The sequence below is a fragment of the Manduca sexta genome, unplaced genomic scaffold (genome assembly GCF_014839805.1).
Source record: "Manduca sexta isolate Smith_Timp_Sample1 unplaced genomic scaffold, JHU_Msex_v1.0 HiC_scaffold_2280, whole genome shotgun sequence".
Lineage (NCBI taxonomy): Eukaryota > Metazoa > Arthropoda > Insecta > Lepidoptera > Sphingidae > Manduca > Manduca sexta.
This window is the reverse complement of record NW_023593229.1, coordinates 1-8,888: the sequence shown is the minus strand read 5'-3', so window position 1 is coordinate 8,888 and position 8,888 is coordinate 1. Positions and strand designations below refer to the sequence as shown.

Genomic DNA, 8,888 nt, shown 5'->3' with positions numbered 1-8,888 from the left:
CCCTAAGCAACATAATACAGGAATGAGAAGTCATTATATTGTGAGGTATAGACATGTCCAATTGGGAGCGGAATAGCCGCCATCTACTAAACCACCATCATAACGATAAAACGAATTTATGTTTCACTCTCGATTATCATATTGGTACTATGTTAAGTACGAATGATTACTTACTGCCATGAAACAGATTGGTCTCTGTCTCGATGCGCGTGTACTCGAGCACCCTCTCCACGCTGGTCAGCTGCGCCAGAAACTCTACCAACATACGCGCACCGTGTTGTAACATAGCTGTTAGAGTGTTGCTCTGAGTGACGGCCAAACCGACGCTGCCGACTGCTATAACGTTACCTAGAAATAAAAGAACAGTTTATAATCAATTTCGAGACACTAGAAAATCATCGGGGCATAAAATAACCTCTTCACGGACGCTGGATCCTCGAGCGTAAGACTAATATCGTAAGTTATTTCTAGAACAAAGTTTCCTGATCAATCTAGAAAAATATTAAAAACCGAACTGATTGTTTATATGTGGCCATTACAGGTTTATTAAATAATTATACGCTCAACGCATTTTCACTCCCATTTCTCCAAGAACATTAAAACGAAAACATAAATAGTATGAAAGTACTTTATATGTTAATCACGAACTCACCAAAATCAATATAGAGAAATACGAAGATGATCGTGGTGAGATAGATCAGGCACATGGTGTCTAAATAAAAACCGAATGTGGTGCCTCCGCCCAAGTAACCGTTCCATGCCGCCGTGTGTAGGTCCTGTTACAATAATCATTTTGACACAGTGTTAATCGATATAGAATAAGAGTAGGCAATAAGATAGTCCAGAAAAAACACAAAAAGCAACATACTATGGAGATATACCACTAAGCGCGATGTCTGAGTAAACGCTCACCATCGAGTATAATACAAGGCAACCGAATGCAAAACTCAAGTTCCCAAATAAATGACAAACAAGAGAGTAAATATGTGCATCAACTATCATATATATTAACTGGCTAATAAAATTTATATGAACACTGAAGAACACTCTTCAAAGTAATAAGTACTTATATTATTATATTGAGTTAGTGAATACGGCATAAGCATTTTGTGTAAGTAACACGAAAACTACTAAAAAAATCTGCCATTATTTATAAAACATATTATAGTATCGCCAATGATTTATTATCAAAAGCTTATCGTCACCTGATGACGATCAAACTCGTCGATGAGTCGGTGCTGTGCATCGGCCGCTCGGACGGTTGAGATACCATTGAGAGATGACGTCACCATGCCGAATACAGGACTTTTCGCTGGAATAGGAAGTGTTCTTTACTTACTAATCACATAATCTCCATTGGATGTTAGTTTCATTAATTGAGCACCTCTCTACTAAGTATTTATCACGTAGAATAGTCGTAAAATCGTGCTGACGAGTCACGAACAATGTGTAAGACGTTTTCAAAATACAAAGTCGTTACTGTGAGGATTGTTACCAATTACACAACTCATAACAAAATAATTTTAAACTTCACACCTGGTGGCGTTATATAATTTATAAATTAATATATCTAATACTGAAACATCCTACAAAGTACATTGCAAATATTTTACTTTCCAAAACAAGGAATCTATCAACTATCTGGAAAAGTACTATATTAATTGAATATGAACTTACTTGTGCCTTCCAATCTCTTGATGCCTTGAGCCGTTTTCAAATAGATTCTGACCGCAAAGCCGAATAACACAAGAAGCACGACAGAGGGAATGAGCGTCCAGTAAAGCGCGATGGCGTTCAGAACCAGGATGGCGCCCAGCGTGCCGTATATTTGGAAGACGTCCAATAATGTTCTTGGCAGAATTTCGTCCACGGCACCCATGTCCTTTGTAAAACGGTTGAGGATGCGACCTATAAACGACGGGTATATAATCAGGTTTTGTAATGTATGTTATTGATTTTCAAAAATAACTAAAATTCTCTACATCACTTTATAAAACACTTTACTTTTGGTATCCTATGTGGCTTTACCTTAAGTAATATAAGTAGGTAATAATAGCTATAACTTAATATTATATTTTTGGACAAAGCAAAATCTATACTAATATATAAAGCTGAAGAGTTAGTTTTATTTGAAAGCGCTTATCTCAGGAACTATTTAACCGATTTTGAGTGTTTTTCTGTTCAATATTCAATAAAAAGCCTTATTTTTATTCTACTATAACTACAGATTATTGCTCTTGGGATTATTTCAAAACTATATGTGTACTTCAATTATTACGTAATACACAAGCCCAATTAATGATACGAAAGAAAAGATATGTGCGGCCAAGACTGGACGCATAGCGAGCACGCCATGAACTTGTACGTGGTAAATCCTAAGTTATTTAGAACAGTATTATTTAAATATTCATTCGGTTCGGTTGTTTTAATTTTTTTTTGTGTACACTAAACGTTGTTGTTGCCTTGTCGTTTACTTTGTAGATTATTCAACATGAAAGAGTCTCAACGACAATTATTGGTAAGTGAATATTTGATGTTAAGACTTTAAACAGCGCCTTAAGCATGTTTTTGCCTGGCTTATATTTTTATACATACTCTCGCTTATATAGGTATAGCCTAGTGTGGGCTTCAACGTTAAACCGAATTATGCTCTTAGCTATAATTTGGATAAATAAATATTACCGATTTATTACTTGCTTATATCGCACGTATAATTTCACAATAGCAGTTTAGTGTACCTATACTGTTTTAAACACATTTATATATTATTTCATGATAATATTTTTTATGTATGAATAATTATCAAAATGCTGGCTATATTATATCGCTTCCTAGATATAGTGAAAGTGTTTTTAAGTTTATGAATCCTTGGTTTTGAGTTTAATAGCCAGATTAGTAACATTGATGTATTTCCATTCAGAGTTATACGGGATTAAAATTAGTGCGCTCTATGGTGATAGTTTTGCTATCACTTCATGAGATGTATATTATAGACTTATCACTAGGCACTAGTTACTTCCTTAACAGCCTTACGGGGATAATAGCTGTGACTCGTGTATGTGTGAGTATGCTTCAATAATATAATAGGTTTCATCACTCACCTGAAGAGCTGGTGTCAAAAAATCGCATGATGCCCTTGATCATAGTACTAAACATACTGTTGTGAAGATTATTCGAAGCGGAAACACACAGCTCCGCGAACGGAAACACTCTTATGTTGGTAAGCAGTATGGCGGCTGCGACTATACATCCGTGGATTATCAGATACTGTCCCGTTGTGAACTGACCCACTACGACATCTAAACCTGGATCTGCAGACAATACCGTAATGTATGACATAGAACTATCATGATAGATGTTATAATAGCAATATGGTAATAAATATGTAATATATGTGACAGAAAAACGATGTAAAGCATCAGTCTTCAGATTAGTTAAAGTCTTTAGAAAATTCATTTAGATTACTGTAGCCCCCGAAAATCCTCTCTCTTATCAAATCACATTCCTATAATAAGAAGTTGAATCCCCTGGAATTGTCAAACAGTGGTGGCCACTTACAATCTGATGACATTAATTGTCGACTGTCAGATATGAAAATCATTGCTATAATAAAGTTCCTGTCGGGCCATTACTTAAACAAAATTACAACACATTTATTTTCTTCGTCGACATAGATTGAACTTTAATTTACTGACTAATTATATTATATATTTTGTTCTTTATATAAATATAACATTGCTATACGTACCGATATCAGCTCCGCCTAATTGCTCCTCGAACGCCGCCATCTGATTTGACCTTCAAGAAATATTATAAAATAAACTACATATTAAGATATCTATGAAATTTTCTTAATTCTCCCATTATACACAAATTCTATAAAAATGAAACATCACTTTCATCATTATTATCTCTGCATCACACATAGGTTGACTGGGGAGAATGCCTTTGGCATTAAGTCCGCCGATGTACATGTTATGTATGTGAAGTGCAAATAAATAAATAAATTATTATTATCCCATGAGCTTTCTACCAAAAAACTTACCAGTAACTAACCCAGTAGTCGGCGCCGGCAGCAGATGCCGTCGCCAAAATAACCATCAGAAATGTGAAGAACAGGAAGCAAACATTGCCTCCCGACCGGAAGTAGCCCGCGATAACCTCCCACCGAAGATTGCCTGATTGCCGTTCTTCGTCTGCTAATTTCTGTGCTTCAAACTGCGGCAGATCTTCATCTTCGTTCATGCTTGATTGACTACGTAGTAGCGCTGGTCTGTCCTTCGAATCTGTGCTCTTATAGAAAACATAATACTTAATGTAATTGTTAATAGTAATATTGTTTCATATAAAGCTACATTTAGAGACATTTTTTTTTCCAAATTGCGACATCCTTAAAATTTGTTCAATTAACTTATCTTTGATGTAGTTTATTACTTTTTTTAATTCACTATTTTAAATTAAAAAAAACATTGAACCAAACAATAAGCACAACTTACTCGAGCGCTAAGACTATCAGAGTCCTTTTCTTTGCCTTCTTGTAGTGATGTCAGCATCATGGAGAATTCTTTCCCCGACGAGGCGAGCTCATCAAACGTGCCCATGTTCTCGATGCGGCCCTGATGAGAAAAACAATGTCCGATTGTAATTTTATTATGAACAAAAAATAAATTAAGAATAAAACAGAGACAAACATTAAAACTCAATAATTCCATAAATTTTTAATAAATAATAAAAAAAGAACGATTGTTGTTTATAAGGTTACAGTTGTTTAATAAGTTGATTATTTGGTTACAGTTTACATTTTATAACAATGATTTTACAAATAGGCATGGTATATACTAAGGCATAACTTGAAAAAAAAAACCGTTTAGCACGTCCCGCTTTTATCACAATACTAAGTTTTCAACATCACTTGGAACATTACCAAAACCGGCGCCACATAAATTAAAAATGTAAAGTAAAAACACGTCGTTTATGCTCCCATTTAATCCTTTTAACACATTTGGTGTTGAAAGTATTAATTTTATATTCAGTATGAATTTTATACTTTATGGTCAAGAGTAACAATTCAAACTTAATCAGTGGCATAGTGTTTCTTGAATTAACTCGTATTCACGTGTAAAATAAGACAAGAAATTAAAATATAATTGAAGTCTTTAATCGGTATAAACCGTCCTTCCGAATAAAACTACGCCATTCGACACTCACTCCCCTACTATCGAGAGGACGCGGGGTGCGCAAGTGCATGCAACCGCAACCTTCGCAGGATTCGGCTCGTGGGCAGAACCTCTCACCATCCAAGGAATGAGACCTTGTTAAAATCATACGAGGCATCTAATATAGCAGGCAAGCCTGAGCATCATTTACCCGATATCGGGTTACCCGTCCGCCACCTAAAGCGAAGCTTAGGGAGGTCGGAGGTCGATAATTGAAGTCTTAAACTGAATTACTTATATCAAAATCTTTAACAACTCCTTAAAAAGTAAATAACGTAAATAAGAATTTTCAGTACATTTTCCTGAACCAAACAACCATATTATTTGTGTTGCTATAAAACAATTCTACAGTCACTCTTAGGCTTCTTCGCCTATGCCTTAGGTAGGTTAGTCTCCATCACATTAATTGTTTATCACAAATCAATCTGCGTTAGCTGAATAATACCACAACATAATTATACAAACCTCATTCATAACAACGATATAATCAGCCGCTTTAAGGAAATGTATCTGATGTGTGACCAGGATCCTAGTGCGGTTACGAAGGTATCCGTTAATGCAACCCTCGAACAGTTGCCGGCCCACATTAGTATCCACGGCGGACAGCGGGTCATCCAATAGATAAATATCTGCCTGTATAAAAAAAAAATCACCGTTACGATTTATAAAAATATACCTCAAAATTAAAAATCTACTGCCAATATACAGTGCTAATTAATTATCCTACTACTAATAAGATATGCTTTACATTAAATCGGTGGTAAAATATACTATTTGCTTATATAAATATTAGAATAATGGGAATTTCAAGTCTTTCACGGTAGGCAGCGACATGTATGAGCTCCTGACGTGACGACGTCCATGGGTGACGGTGACCACTTACTATTAGATGGGCAGCAAAGAGAATTATAATATATATGGAAAGTGGGCAGTCAGCTCGTCTGCGTTCAGCAGCAATAAGCCAATAAAAAAATATTTTTTTGAATGAGTGACTTGGTAGTGTGTTTCAATCATAGTTCATGGAAACCAGCAATGTCATAGGAAATGCAACTTAAAAGGTTTTATCTTAGGCCGTAGTTGTACAAATTCATTTCTATTTTGATGTATATAAAGAAAAAGCAATATTAAACTATAAACATTTTAATATTAAGAGATATTTAATGGATTTTTCGTAAATATATTATACCCATAAAAAATCATTTGCAGAAACATTACTCATTTAAGCCTAGAATTTTAATGAGGGAACTAAATAAATAGTTTTTCTTTGACATATTCCAAGCTTGTGTTGTTAAATAACTCCTATACCTGGTCAGAATTACAATGCTCATTACTATTACATTAATTTAAAATAAATATTCAGCATACCAAATTAAGAATTCAGGAATTTATAGAGTTTGTGGATAAACAATGAATATATAAGAATGATTTATTGTTTACAAACTTATAAAACAAAATTACACGGTTCTATTTGTAATATAAGTGAACTGTTTGCAACAAATATATTATAATCAATTTACCTCCCTGTAGACGGAGCGGGCTAAATTGATTCTGGCGCGCTGGCCCCCCGACAACGACACCCCGCGCTCTCCCACTAGGGTTTGGTCTCCATACGTGAATTGTTTGAAATCCTTCTCCAAAGCGCATACTCTGCATACCTGGAATTACAAATTGGATATATACACGTTTCTAGAAATACGATGCCCTTGGTATAACAATTACTTTTGTTAAAATGTGGGTCATGACACAAATGTAAATCAGAACTAGTAAACAAACTTATTTGCTTAGTTAAATTATTGAATGAATATTAATAACATTTTCTACAGTAAGCAGTCTACTGACAACCCTATATACTTTATTGGCACTTTGGTTCAGGTATTGGATGCAAATGACAATAATACGTACCTTTTATATTTTTCCGGTTCAAAGGGTAGACCGAAAAGTATGTTCTCCCGAACCGTACTAGGGAAGAGCCACGCCTCTTGGCAAGCGTACGAGATCTTTCCATATATTGAAACCGTGCCAGCAGCCGCAGGCAATTCTTTTAGTAGCAGTTGCAGAATCGAAGACTGCGAATGTAAAACAGATTTCGTTTTTAATTTCTCAGAAAAATATTTATATATCCTCACGAATAAATAATAATAGGATAATGTTACGACAAATTGCTATTATCTAATCACCATTAATTAGTGTTAAACTAATACAAGTTTAGTAAACTTTCGCCGGCTTGTTTTGATAAGATAGTGCAATATTCTAACTAAATTGTTTTCATTAACTCCTGAAACTAGGTCAAAAGAATGTATTGAACCAGACGTATGTTAGAATATAATGTTTTATTTATTTTATTCATTTGATATTGAAACAGGTTGTTATCATTCTTTTATTGTTTTCTACACTGTTTTATATTTAAATAAATTTAAAATTTCTGATGTTTTACTAAGTCCTATGTTGATATTGGTAAATTTGGGTGGTACTTCATTAACAGCAGAACAAAATATAATATTCTAAGACCTAAGTTATTATTTAGACTCCACTTTAATTAAAGGGACTGTCTCTCGGACCAACGGTAATGTGCCGCCATTATCAAGACAATAATTATAATTATCGCGCTAAAATTATAACAGTGTGTTACTAGTGCAGATATTTATGTTACTAAATCTTAATATTAAAAAACAAACAGATAAGTCCTCGCCTTGCGGTGCAATTCCGACCTGCAATATTTTTAATAAAATAAGGAAACGCAGACGAGCGCATCTTTACTGAGTAATTATATTCCACTAACAGAGTCTCTAGCCGATAAGGACAGTTCCGTCGTTACACAGATTCAACAGTTCCATATGTCGCTCTTAGTTATTCAAAAAACTTGTCTTTTTCGTATACAAATATAGATAGCAAATCGTTAAGAGTCTGTCATGAAAGCACTAATTTAATCAGCAACATCAATTATAATCCTGCTTTTGTAAAAAGTAACGTATATTTTACTCTATTTTATAGCTCTAATAAAACCCAGTTATTATAAATAACTGACTACGGTCGACATATTTTTTAATTATGTCATAAATAATGCACTAGGCGGTAAGAGGCGACGTAACTAAACTAAAGATGACTCGGATCATGTATACACATATATATTTTTACCTTTCCAGACCCGACAGGTCCAATGATGGCGCAAAGTTTTCCTTTACGCAGCCGCAAAGATATGTTTTTTAATGCCAGAAAATTAGGTCTCCAGTCCAACTGGCCGAGACGTCATGGATTTGCACAGCCGCATCGTCAAAGTGTGACATGCTTCGTAATAATCTTGAATTTTTGCGGCATATTACCTGTTCAATTAAACACTTATGTTTATTTCGACGATAAAATACAACCGCTTATTAATAAGATGCATCATAAATTTTAACTGCGGTTCTTGGTTATATATATTGTAGGAAATACAAAATTCCCTACAATCTTACTTTTCTTTCATTCTATCCATCGCAGCGATTCATCGATGGTTCATGATCATTTTCTTACCACAACTTACATAATATTATCTATTCAACCAGATTACTAAGTATAATACAGGAAGAAGTAAAATAAGTACAATCAGCCACAAATGTAACTGAACAAAACGCTTCTCCACATTAATTTCAAAAGTAATTTTGTTTTCTGTTTATCTCATATAAAGTAAACTCT

General features: G+C 34.4%; 1 pseudogene; it reads right to left on the bottom strand.

Annotated features, from left to right (window-relative positions):
- Positions 1–151: 151 nt before the first annotated feature.
- On the bottom strand, positions 152–8,536 carry LOC119192039 (annotated as a pseudogene).
- Positions 8,537–8,888: the final 352 nt, after the last annotated feature.